This window comes from Lagopus muta, chromosome 13 (assembly GCF_023343835.1).
Source record: "Lagopus muta isolate bLagMut1 chromosome 13, bLagMut1 primary, whole genome shotgun sequence".
NCBI classification, from domain to species: domain Eukaryota; kingdom Metazoa; phylum Chordata; class Aves; order Galliformes; family Phasianidae; genus Lagopus; species Lagopus muta.
The window spans coordinates 8,043,329-8,056,912 of NC_064445.1; the positions used below are offsets into that span (position 1 = coordinate 8,043,329).

Here is a 13,584-nt window from a genome sequence, read left to right on the forward strand (position 1 = left end):
GCTTAAAGCAGATAGAATCCTACAGGCAGTATTTTTACTGGGAGAGATTTTAAATTAAAGAGGTTTTCATACAAATTTGGTTTTGGTTCTGAGCATCAGCTGTAGTTTATCTGCTAGTCAGCCTTGGTCAAACCCCTTAGGGTTAAAATTTTATTGATCTTGAGGGATTTCCTGCCTTATAGAGTGAACTGCTGTTTTAACAGTAAATGCTTTTAGAAATATATTCCCTACAGTAAGGAAAGAGTGATTAAAACTAGAAAAACTTGACAGCTATTGTTGGAATTTGCAAGAATTCGTTGCTATGGCTGTAATTAAAATCCTGAATGATAATCAAGCTTTTAGTCAAGCTCATGCCATATATGAAAAAACAAATACCAGATTATTCCAAAAACATTGTCTTCAGCACATTTTGTTGTTTATCAAAACAAATACTGATGTAAATGCTGTGTTGAATTTGTTAATTATATTCCCACCATTATACCAGACAGCATTCTTTCAGAATACTAATAGCTTTATGCAAATTAGAGAAGGGTTTTTCAAAATAACTTTGTTGTTTTAAATCATTATTCTATGGTGTGAAGCAGTCCAATTTCAACTCAGTTCAGGATGCTTGTCCTCTTTACTTTTGTCATTACCTGAGCTGCCTTCTCTACCGTAGATAGTCCCTGTTCATTGTAGGGGAGTTGGACCAGGTGCCCTTAAAGGTCTCTTCCAACTGAAATGAGTCTATGACTGTTCAGATGAGGAGTCGGTTCATAGCTTCTGACTTGCATTACTTGTATATCCAAATTTTCACGTGGGGCCCATTCAAAACATTCTTAAAGATTCCAGTCATAACCAGGTCATTCCTGCACTCTGGCTTCCAGCAGTCCAGTAGTTGCAGGGCTCTCCCACTCTTGCCTGTCATGCCTATTCCCATTTGTTGTACTCCAGTATCTTTTTTTCCATACCGAGATGGGAAGGTGAAAAAAGAACATAGTCCAGGAAATGGATTTCTTAGACTTTGAGAGAGTTATTATTATATCATATTATTATATCACTGATGCTTACTGTATGCATTTATCTAGGAAGCTTATGGTCTGGCATTCATCTAGTCCATCAAATTCTTAATGATAAGTTGATATTTTAATGTGTTTATCTTAATTTTTACAATTAATCTTTTTGAAGAAAAATGAGTGTGGATTTCATTTTTGAAAAAAAAATAATCAAATGGGTGTTATGAATAATATCTCTAAGAATGAAATAGCGGTCTATTCTAAACCTAAATCATTCCAAACTCAAAGATGTGTAAAGCTAGATGGACAGTAGGTAAAACAGCTGCTACCAAGTATGTACTTCCCTTCAGCACACTATTAACATTTGTTGTCTAAGATTTCCTGGAAAGTAAGTGTAATAAGACTTGTTTTGTTTGAGGTGTCTATTACACAGTATTGTAATCAGTTAAGAAACAGGTCTGCTGAGGAGCTTAGAAAAAATCAGAGGAAGTAGAAAACTCTTCAAAACAAGCTGTCAGGAAACTGTTGTGGTGTGTCTAGAGACAGTCAGTTTGTGCCACACTGACATTTTAAACAGCACAAATGTCCTTTGAAGCATGGGAGAGTCTTCTGTTTGGCTTCTTAAAATAGGCCAGGATGGAGGAGGTACAGAAACCCTGACAGTTCACATGAAAGGAGCAGCACATTTAGGAAAAAGGAAGATCTGTGAGGACTGGAATGAGGTTTAGAAGTTATTGTTGCATTGATGTTTGACATCCTTTGTCAGCACAAGGATAAGGGGACAGTTGGGTTGTGTTTACACCACAAACATGAGAGCAGCTGAACAGCCGGATTTATGAGCTGAGCCAGGAGCTGCTCACAGAGCTCTTTGTTCATTGCATTGTGTTGTGAGCTCAACAGAACAGAGCACATTAATTCTGTGTGATGATAATGAACTCTCAGAGCAGGGTACGAACAAGATGAGGAGAACCCTGGGACACATGGTAATGGTTTCATAAGCGTGCTGCTGTTTCCTGTGTCTGCATTATGTTTCACAAAGACATTAAGATAGGTTGTTTCCAAACAATGAGTTTCCTGAACTGAACAAATCCATTTAAACATAAGCTAGCTCTTTTGCCGTTACAACATAATAATAGCAACCCTATTGGTCCCTCTTAAAATACAGTTATAACTGTTGCGACTTAATGCTTCCCACAGCGTGAGGAGGGCTGACAGTCAATTAAATGCTGAAGGAAGAATTAACTATTGTAGCAGGTGAATAAAAAAGATGAAGTATGTTATTATTTCTTACCTAGGAAATGCTTCAAACAAAACATACTTAAAAGAATCATCACTGAGAAAACCTAAATGGGGGGATTTATAGGTTTCTTAAATAACTGACTTTTCATTTCTTATTATTTCAAACAAGACCTCTGAATGACTCCTCTTGGAAAATGTATTTTAGCAATTCAATAACAGGTATCAGCAAAATAATTTTCACTATCTGTGAAATACAGAACTCAAAAGCTCCCCTCTTCATGAAGTGGGGAAGTAAATTTCATACCAAAAAGAATTTTCTGCTTCTTTTAACTCACTCAGCAATAGCTAAGACTGCTCTACTTGTTTAAATTTTACACCCTGCTGTGGTGTAACGAGTAGGGAAAAAGAACTCTCTGTCCTTTCTGCCTTCTGTCCTCTTTAATGTAGTACATTGGATATTTTTCAGCTGAGCTTCACAGCAGTTCAAAATTTTACCACATTATAGTGAGAACTTAAATGTGTTTTTAGCTATAAACTATGAAGCAAAAATTCAACCCCATTTCTTGTGAAGTATTCTTGGATGGGGCATTTTACTGGTAAAATTTCACTGACATAGTTACCTGTGTTTAAAAACATCAGCAAAATTCCCAATGGAAAGAACCACAATAAGTAAAGAAGTTTGAGCATAAAATAAAACTGCAGACACTGGAAAGCAGTAGAAGGCAAATTTAATTCTGCATCTACTTATGGTCTAAAAAAGTGATAGAACATCATTCTTTTAAACTGCAAACTATTAATTGGAGAATCTTGCGATTTTTTCCATACTTTAACTCTTATGCTTCCTTGTTTATGGTACGTGCTGACAGAATGGGAGGCACTTCTACTGAAATACTGTTTGTAAGAATGGCAGTAGGACTGGAAGCCTACTTAAATACATTTCACAGTACAAATACTCTTGCTGTGATGCTCTTAATGACATGAATAACAGTTGTAGGGTGAGAACAATATCCTAGAGCCAACATAGTTGCTCATAACTTCTGCTTAATGAATTTAGTAGCTTTAGTAGGCTACATCATGGCACACATTATGCATTTGATCTTACTAGTTGCTGAAGATTTCATGCTATCAGTAATAGAAATTGAGATAGTAATTTATTTCCTGTTTCCTGACTCTAGCATCATGTCGTTATGTACAAATCTCCAAAAGTATGTGATTGGATAAATTGGAGCTTTTTCACCACACACATTTAGAGATCTAAATTTGTGTTCAGCAGCTTTTCTAGTGCAGTAATGTCAGAGTTCAAAAATTAATTATTAATAGATGGTATTAAATAAAAATATCTGACGTCCAACTGTGTCAGCAATACTACACTCATTTTTGTGGCTTTTTTTTTCTGTGCCATGCATTAGGATTTAAAGGAAGTCAGCTTTAAGCTTTTTATAGTCAGATGCTTAGTATTTTTAGACAAGTTAGACTTCCTACTTAATTACAGATGAGAACTTATTTGAAGTATGACCTGAGTTTACTTCCATACATTAATTTTATATGAAATGCTTTAGACAGACATTTGGAAAGCAATCCCAGTTATCTTATAAAGTCACCATTCTTTTTCACAGGCAGCTTTGATCTGCTATTTGCTAAAATCATGCTGCCTTTTATTTTTTAATGGAGGCTTTGTACTGCATATATGTAGGAAACCACATAATATATATTCAAATTCTTACTTAACATTTACTGAAAGAATCTAATCCATACAATATGAATAAACAGCGAAATAATAACAACTCAGAATAATTGTGTAACAGATGAATAATAAGCAGTGTACTCCAAATAGACAAAATATTGATGACTTCCAGGAGAAAACAACCTTTCTGAAAAATTACAGAAAGCCAGGTTTCAAAAAAGCTTCCAGATCTTTTTGAAGTGTGTGAAGATTGACATTTTCTAACCTCGCTCAGCTTCACAGTATTTCTTCCTAATGTTATCACTTACTCAGATACTCATTGCCATCATCTCATCATCTGCATTTGCTTCAGTAATGCCAACAGCTTCACCATAGGCAAACAATTCTAAAATTGTGAAGTGGGTAGAAGATGATAGGCTCCTGTCCTCACACTCAACTCCTTTGCAAGCAGCCTGTACTCCATCAGGAGCAGCTAAAAAGGCGAGGTTCTGCAGTGCAGGCACAGAGTGAGCCAGAGGGAAGTGGCTGTGGACAGCAACCTGAACGATGTGACAGCACCACAGCCAACGTGTTGAGGGAAGTGATGCCCCAAGTGCTTTGAGTTTTGAAACAGGGGGGTGGACATTTTTTCTGTAAAATCTGATTGAACAACATTTAGAGGAACGCTTAGAAGGAGCCAGTACAGCTTGTGAAAAGGAAATAGAGAGATACATCATCAGATCTTCAGCTCACTAAGCATCTCAGTGTTTATTCTGAAGTCTCACTAAATAGTTATGTAGATAAAATGAAAAAGCACTTTGGTGACATTGAACTGTGGATTAAGTCAACAATGAAAAGCTGAATGTGGATTAATTTCTTTATTTTTTGAAAGATACTTTTTCTTTATGTCTCCTAAAACAAGAATGGATATTGAAAAGAATCTAATTGTCTTTCAAATTACTCGAATAGGTATCCTTACAAGCAGAAAAATTTATAGCCATTGCAGATTATTTATCTTTTATGAGCTGTTTTATGTGGTCAGCACCATTTTCTTTGACTATTAGTAAATCCTTCTTTTGTAAATTACAGCATACAGTTTGCTTGTTGTATTACATGAGTGCTATCAGTATGCTCCTGGAAATTCTCAGTGTGTGTTATGTCAGCAATTGCAAGTTGATAACAGTGTCACATGGTGCTTTCCATTTTGAAGTAGTGTAATACAAGCTGTTATACAAGCTTCCATATCTTGGACTTCTTGATACAGTCCATTCATTTTGAAATTTTATAGATACTGATACAACTAAAATGAACTACAGAAATGTTGACAGTATGAACAGTAGGCACAGGAAATAAAGGGATTGGAACTGGGAGTGTTGTATTGTAATATCCATGTTTTGAATATCTGGTTGTTAAAGTTATTTATATAAAATTAAAATACTTAAATGCCTCTAGTTAAAAGCTGAAATATTATTTGCAATGCAATTTACTTTTCTCAAAATTTTGAGTTTTCCTAGGGGTGTTTCTTGACATTTCTTTATATCTAACCATGTCAGAAAACAAAGCCACACCACATATTATTATACCAGGTTGCCTGTGAGAGTCATTCACTGTTTTTCACACCCCAATCTATGACTTGCAGTAGTTCAGAGAACATGAGAACATTTTGCTCTGCATTGGAAATGTCAAGCAATCTGTTCAGCTCACATCTGAGATATGATATTGGCAAGATATTTTCTGCTGTACCAATAATACAGGCTGTGCTGACATATGTCTGAGATAAGTCGCAAAGGCCCACACCTCAGTCTGAACTGCTCAATAGCACATTGCTTTCCTCTGCAAGACCTTGAACCAGGTTGATTTTTGGTTCTGTTTTACAGTTCTCATGCTCATAAAAGCATAACAAATAAATGGGGCTGGGGGGGGAAATATGTGCCATCAATTACTGAGGGTCACTAATAGAAAATCTGTTATGTATCTATGTAAGTCATTATTGTTCCTGTTAAAGTTATGTCTTTAAGTATCTAATTTTGTTAAAACGTCATGTTGGCTACTATTTTAATAGCTGACCATGATTGACAGGAAGGTTGGACAAGATGGACTGGGTCTTCAAGAGGACCCTTCTAGCTTGAATTAGTCTGTGATTCTAAGCTGTTCCAGATGCAGTGGCAAAGATCTCTGCAATATATGACAGTCCAGAGTTGCCTAGAGAAACAGGACCCACAGGACTGCTGCCATGCATGGAATTTATGAATATTGTTGTTGTTTTGCCGTAAAGTTTACAAAAAAACCTTAAAAGTGCTTCAGTCTTCAATCATGCTTTATCTCTTCTCAATTCAGGCAATATGTCATATATTTAAGAATTCCTAGAGTTTCATCAGTCCTAAGCAAACTGCTGCCTTAAGGTACTTTGTGTGTGTGTGTGCATGCATATTTTTGCAGGTTATTTACAGCACAGAGTTATTTCTAGTGTATAATCCAGAGTGTTTGAGATATGCTGGATTTGTATACAGGGAAAAATGAGAAAGTGTTGGCCAGACTATCTGCTGCTATATCACGTGCACAGTATATTCTTTGGTAAGAGAAAATGAGATGGATGCAAATTCTTCCATCCCACTGACCTTGTTCAGTGAGCCTGATCTAGATTACGTTATGCCAAACATCATGCCGTCAGATCTGGTTGTAAATATGGTATGACATATAGACTTTGATGGAGCTGATCTGTCCTTCTGGGCATTTACATTTCAGTCTGTGGTCTACATATAGGGGCTTTTTCTGTCTAAAAATCCTGAATATGCAGTGTAGAGAGAGGGTAAAAAATCGCTCCTCCAAGGGCTGGTGTTACTAGATATTATTGTTCCTTGGACATTTTCCATGTAATTTAGAGCATCTTCAGTAAATAAAACTGATAATGTCTTATTATTTGACAATGTAATTATCCAACATACAGTAAACAAGGTTTTATGTAAAGACATCATATTTTCACAAGAGAGACAGACGTGGATAATCCTGTTCCTTTTCTGAGCCAAATACTGAAATTTTATTGAAATAGAATCCAAATAACTAATTCCTGCCTCATCTGTTTTTGAAGATTCACTGTGCCAAATTGTAAAACATAGCTGCCACTGTTATCCCTAAGTTTTAATTTATGCATGTATACTTGAGAGCAAAGTAAGTACCGCAAAAATGTGAAATAGATCCTGTGGCAGTTTGGTCCAGCATAAAGTTGTGGGATAGCATGGCAACTTAAAACCATTAAACTATACACACGCATATATATATGGTTATAGGCCAAATACAGGATGATGCTTTCTGATGTAGTATTATTTGGTATCTGTATAGGATAGCAGCATTTTATAGAACAGAATTAGCTGGAGTTTAGCAGTTAAATGTTTATCCCATATGTCTATTCTGTACAGAAATTACTTGTGTTTTCTCTGCCCCAGGAGTTTCTTGTTCTCTAAATTGGACATCTGTGAATTCAATCTTTTCACATATAGTGTATTCACTGCTTATTTTGACCTTTTATATTTAGGGAGAGAATATTTGACTCATACAGGTTTAAATCGAGTAGCACACATCTCATTAGAACAGAGTGTTAAGGGATCCTTCTTTGCATAGCTGGAAATGCGTTAACAGATGGCTTCAAATGGGAACTGGACAGTTCCTCCAGTTCTTCTACTGTTGGATCTGCTCCTATGAATACAGAAAACTTGCTAGAGATAACAAGTGTGTGCACAAAGTGGTATTTGATTCATCACCTTGTTCTGTGCTGAGTGTTTCTAAAGGTGTTTATTTGTATTTTACGCAGTTTGGTTCTAGGTGTCCATGAATGTGATATCCTGTTGTTGCTTCTGAAATTGTTCGGATTTTAACAAAAACAGAAAAATGTCTAAATTGTAGGACTAGAGAGCAATAAATATAGTGACCGCTTTTTATTAAGTTGCACAATATATGTATTAACAGTGCAATGAAAAGCAGAACTAACAAACTATTTAAAAATGAACAGCCAGAGTGCTAGATATTACAGTGAAGCCTAAACTTTCCAGTTATCTGTGCAATGAGGTGGGCAAAAGGACCCCAAATTTCCTTATGCCCTGGATATTCCCAAACTTATTCTCCAAATCTAATCCAATGGGATGCATCTCTACTTGATAAGAGGGTAAGGCATTATTGCTTATTATTGTCAGCAAGATGGTGGTGATTTTTACATGAATTCTGATAGAGAAAATTATCTGAATCTGATATCACACTTCATAAAGGCATTTGAGTACTTAGCTGTCATCACTACCTACATGGCTTTAAGATACTCAGTGTTTAAAAAAAGAGAACCCTCTAAATATACACCAATGTTGTGAAACCTGGAGGTAAGTGGATTTTCTTCAAGCTTCTCCCATTTTATTAACTCTTTCCTCCCTGCTAAGTCATTTGATTCATCTGTCGGAAAATGTTCAGTTTCTAGATTATTTTGGCACTCTTTCCATTTACTGGTGTGGCAGAGCAGTAATATATGTCATTTTTGCATTCTAGGGGTCATCAAACTTTATGAAATACCCTTAGACTGTTTTTCCTCATTTAGGAGAACTTTCTTAAAGATCCACTTCCTCTGTTGATGTACAATAAATTAAAGCCTACTTCAGAAATGTATTAGGCATGTAAGTGCACTATTGAGTTCAATCTTTCATGATGAAGTCATTTATTTATCTATGTTATAAATTGAGGAAATGATGAGGAAAACATGATAGCATTACTTAACCTAGAAAGTGGAGTAAGGGAAAAGATACAAGCAGTGAATAGAGAAGGGAGACCAGTTAGTGCAAGATTGCAATCATACTGATTATTCTTGCAGGATGTTGCTTCTTTCTATCTTGCTCTTTTTTGTGTGTGTATATTCTTGATAGCAGACACTGTGGGAAAGATTCACTTTCTGTAGCTCTATGAGCCCTTTGAGTGCAATTTAGAACAACAGGCCTAATTTTTGTGCCTTTAAATCACCCTCTGGAGAAGCCTCTTTTTTTCCATTGAGGAATCTATGGTTTTGTTTCATATTATTGGTATCTAGAATTAAGCAATGTGAATATTGCATATCGTGTACTTCTCTTTCTTTCCCACTGTGTTTTCAGAGAAACCTGGAAAGCATCTGTCAGACTGAGGCCATTCCAGTAACGTTTAGTTGTATAAAACATAATGCAACTTTAATTGCAGCAGCTGTGATTTCTAACATTTACATTTAACTTTGAGAAATTTAATTATAATCAAAGTGGACAATTTTAGATGTGGCTGATGGAAGTGTTGTTGGTGTATTCCTTTTTGCGAGGACATGTTGTTCCATTCATTTGACCAATAGTGCTGTGGCAAAATTGCCAGTAGTTAATAAGCATTTATTTTCTCTTCACTCTAAGCAGCTATTTTTCTTTACTATCTGCAATTTAAGTTATTAATGACGTTAAATTTATTTTGAAGTTGACCCTAGTATACATGTTCTAAAATACATTTTTGCAATTAAGGGATTCGTGGGATTTACTGCATAGTTAAGAACTTTAAGGTTAAAAATGCGGCATTCAATGCATGCTGTCTGTCCCCATTGAGAGTTTGTGTTGCATATGAGGAATACCCATTTCCTCTTTGCATCAGCTATCAAAGGGACTGCTCCACTCGTGTCCCAACATGGCAGGCTCAGCAGTGACAGCCCTGCAGAGAAGTACTCTGCCCTTTGTTTGAGAAGCGCCCCTGAAAGATTCTGACTGCGCCACTGGTGTTTCTCTGTAGAGAGCAGCAAAGTCAACCAATACAACTTTGCAGAGTTGTACAGTTTATATGGTGAGTTCGTGCTTTTCTATGAGTTATTCCAAAGGTCCAAGTAACAAACACGCATGTGATCCATCAACATAGGAACCAAATTAAACTTTCCATCCTACCTTTTAGAAGTCTCAATTGGAAGTTGCCAACTTTCAGATAAGGGCACAGTGCCGCAAAAGGAACCAGAGCTGTTGAGAGGCTTTGAAAAAGAATTGCCAACAGACAAGTGTGTTTTCTCACTTTTCAGTGACAGATTATTTTAGAGAACTCCCTAGCCCATTTCCTATTTCCTTTGCCCTTGGTGTGCTGAGTAATATTTGCATTTTTCCCTAAAAAAGCATATCTTCCTCTCTGGGCAGGCATTTTTGATAAATGTTTTCCGTTGAACTTCCTTCAACATCCACACTAAATAATGCCTTTGCCAAAGATCATTTCCTGAGGGCTTTACTTTCTGCTTTCTGAGCAGCATGTAGCCTCAAGATTTGCCTTGCCTGCCTGCTACCACTTTGTGTTGCTTGGGATTGCAGGAAATTTTCCAGTCTCTACATATAGCTATTTCAGAAATTGTTATCTGACTGTCCTATGGGGGATAAGTAATTTCAACTTTATTTAACTTTGTTTAATTTAATTTTGGTACTGTCAACAGAGATTAATGGAAAATGCTGAAACAGGATGATATCAAGAAAATTCCACTTAATTTTTTATTCCATATTTCCAGTTTGGAAATATGTTCCAACAGGATATAGTTATGTCAGAAGTTATTCAGCTAGCTTTAATCCCTTAAACAATACCTGACCTGTAGATCTTGGTCATTAGCATTCATGACTAGATGAGAACGTGATGGCACTTTTCCTTTGCTTCTTGCTTTTGAGTTGTAAAGGTGGCATGCTTTGTAAAGTATGTGTTTTTTCTTTCAGAAGCTGACATGATTTTTAATAGACATGATGGAATATTGCATGTACAGCTCTGACATTTTTAACTGTTTATTTAATTGCCTTCAGGATTAATGTGAGAAAGGTAGATACAGCTTTGAATTTTACTGTTGCTTTATGAGAAGCATATATAAAATGAGAAAAACAGCTAACAATTGGTCAGACTCAGGATGCCAGGTATTTTGGTTTAAGTTAAGATCATCAGACACAAAAGTAGACTCTGAAAGCTTACTGGAACTTCTTGTTGTTGTTTTTTTCCCCCTGAAATTGCATCCAGAAGCCTAGAGAGATAAGGTATCTTTCTTATCATTTTTGTTTTAAAGGCAGATGCGTAAACTGAATTTTGCAACAGAAAATTGCTGGAAGTCAGCATGGCCTGCTACGTGGTCTGATTCAGTAAACATGCTCCTTCAGTTCTGTTTTCTTTAAATGTTTTTTATTAAAAAGTAGGTGTTTGGGAAATACGGAAATTTTTATTCTACCTTCCTTAAATTTACGTCTCAGAGCAGAAAAATCCTTCTATTAAAGTCTGAAAACTCTTGAATGCATTCAAAATGAATAATAGTGAGGTTGTTTGGTAAAGGCTTTCATTTGTTTTACAGAATAGCAGTCAGCAGCTTTCATGCCACTACTTTCAGTTTGTTAAAATTATTTTTTACTTAGGCTAATTGTCCTTTGAATCTCAGTGTTTAATGACTTTGCATTTACAACATCTAAAATTTAGGGTTTTGTGTACACACTTCAGTGGAATCTAATGATTTATTAGAGTTCTGCTATAAAAATAAAATTGGTAAGTGAGCTACACTTACAAGGGAATGAAATTTAAATTAGAATTTGTTAGAGTGATCCTTTCAAGACAGTGTATGAAGCGTTGCCTTCTAATTTGATGCATGAACATCTATCAGTTTACATTTCCTGTAAAAAATTACTTTATAAGCAACACCAAAGTAGATCTTTGCTGTAATATTCATCAAAAAGGTTTGTCTTGGAAAGGTGATTTGCTTTTCCTTTTTCTAAAAAGTAAGAAAAAAAAATACTTTCACAACAAATTTTCTTCTGATGACAACTACAGAGTGTCTCCAAATGAATGCTTACCTGTGCTGATAGATATTATTCTTCAAATATTGCATGAGTATTGGATTGTCAATAATGCATTTCATCACAAAATTAGCATCGTTCTCCTCTAGGGGGAAAAAAAAATAAAGTGTAGAATACATTCTTTTTTAAACATTAGTTTATGAGTACATTCTTCACTGAAACAATCACAAAGAATTACTCTTAGTGGAATGTATGTTAGCTTATATACTGATCCTCGTGTTGAGGCGTAAAGAACTTTACTGCTGACTTACAAGTAGTATTCTTAAATCTCAGTAATTTACCTTGAAAGACTCCACTGTGAATATTAGAGAGCATTGTGAGCCTGATGCTTTATTCTTACTGAAGTGCGGAAATATAAAGTATTGATTTTTGTTTGGTTTGTGTGCACTGAAGACAAAGAAGAAATGTCATTTTTTAATACCAAGGGTATATGCCCATTGGTATTAAATGAAATTAAAGGTATGTAAGGCAATAGTTGAAATTGCTTTGAGGGGAAATAAATGCTATTGCAATAAAAATAATTCTCAAGTAATGCCACTGAATATAATTTATAACAAGTTCATCTCTCCAGCTGAGATTTCAAAAAATCCTTTCTCATTGGATTCAAAGGAATATACTGTCTATAATAGATATTGTGCCATCTCTAAGCTTATGGCTTTGTACAGATTGACACTAAAACAGGACAGTATGTTTCCTCATTATTTCAGGTAACAGGTAGTTCAATCTTTTTTATTATTATTTTAATGTTTCAGACTTCTTTTGGATGTTGAATTTTGAGATGGCCATCAGCTTAGATGTCACCAGTACAAACAACAGAAGTGCTCCTGTTCCCTCTTCTTCAGCGTTTATCAACTTCATGTTCATGGTTGTCCATTTTAGGGGCTCTAAATGAGCATCTAATTGTTATTTGCTACTTTTTGACACCCCTGCTGTCAGCAGCCAGCTATTTTTTCTGTTTACTTCTCATTTTTGTTTTGCCAAGAAAACATATGCGTGTATATACTTTGAAAATTCTTACTAAGCTGGGAATGCAGTGATGCTTCTGTTTACATAAAAATGCCACTTACTGATTTTATGTATATATACCCACATGATTGAAGGACACTTCAAATTTGTTTCAATATTAATAATTACTTATAACATTTTGTATTTGCTAGTTAAAGCAAAAGTTAATTCTTCATAAAGATGCTTTGTTTTAAGTACTAACTGTCTTGTAGGATTGAGCTGTTGAAACTTTAGCACAGGAGAAAGGAAGCCACCTGCTGATGATAGGTAGAAAGTAGTGTTCTCACATCAGCGTTTTAGAGTAAAGACAGCTTTCTAGCAGAGATAACGTACAGGAAGAAATTACATATTTGAGTTCATTTGGAAGTACGTTTGTTGTATCTACAGTATTCATGCTGTTAGATGCAGTGCTCAAACATGTTGATGTACTGTGAGCTCAGTTTTTAGCAAATGAGGTGTAGCATTTATTTTTTATAATGTGGAACTGGGCGTTTTGAAGATCTGAAGATTCAGCAATGAAATACAGCCCAGAACCTTTTTTTAAAAAAGGAAATGTTTCTTAAGACTTTTAGTTCTAGATTTATCTCCCCACGAGTTCCTGAAGTGTAGCACTTTTAAGTTAATTTTGAGGTGTTTCTGTAATTCCAGGATGATAAGAATGTAGACACTATTGCTATAAACATGCTGGAAAACTGGAAGAGGTATGACTATGAGAGGAGATTCTAATTTATGTCATTAATAGTTAATTGTATATGAAACATTTATAGTTCCTCAAGTTTACAGTGACTTACATGTATATGTCTGTGTGCTAAGAAATTTCTGCAGGAATGCTCAGATAGACTTGGCAGATTTGGAA

The 13,584-nt window shown here is 35.4% G+C and overlaps 1 protein-coding gene and 1 long non-coding RNA gene across 3 annotated transcripts in view; one reads left to right on the forward strand and one right to left on the reverse strand.

The window, feature by feature from the left end:
* Window positions 1-9,920, reverse strand: part of KLHL4 (kelch like family member 4) — a 67,820-nt gene extending 57,900 nt beyond the window's left edge. The window contains exon 1 of the mRNA XM_048959134.1: window positions 9,813-9,920. The gene's annotated coding sequence lies outside the window, so the exon portion shown is untranslated. The remainder of the gene's footprint in view (window positions 1-9,812) is intronic.
* Window positions 1-13,584, forward strand: part of LOC125699536 (uncharacterized) — a 283,177-nt gene that overhangs the window by 136,151 nt on the left and 133,442 nt on the right. The gene's annotated exons all lie outside the window — the stretch shown is intronic.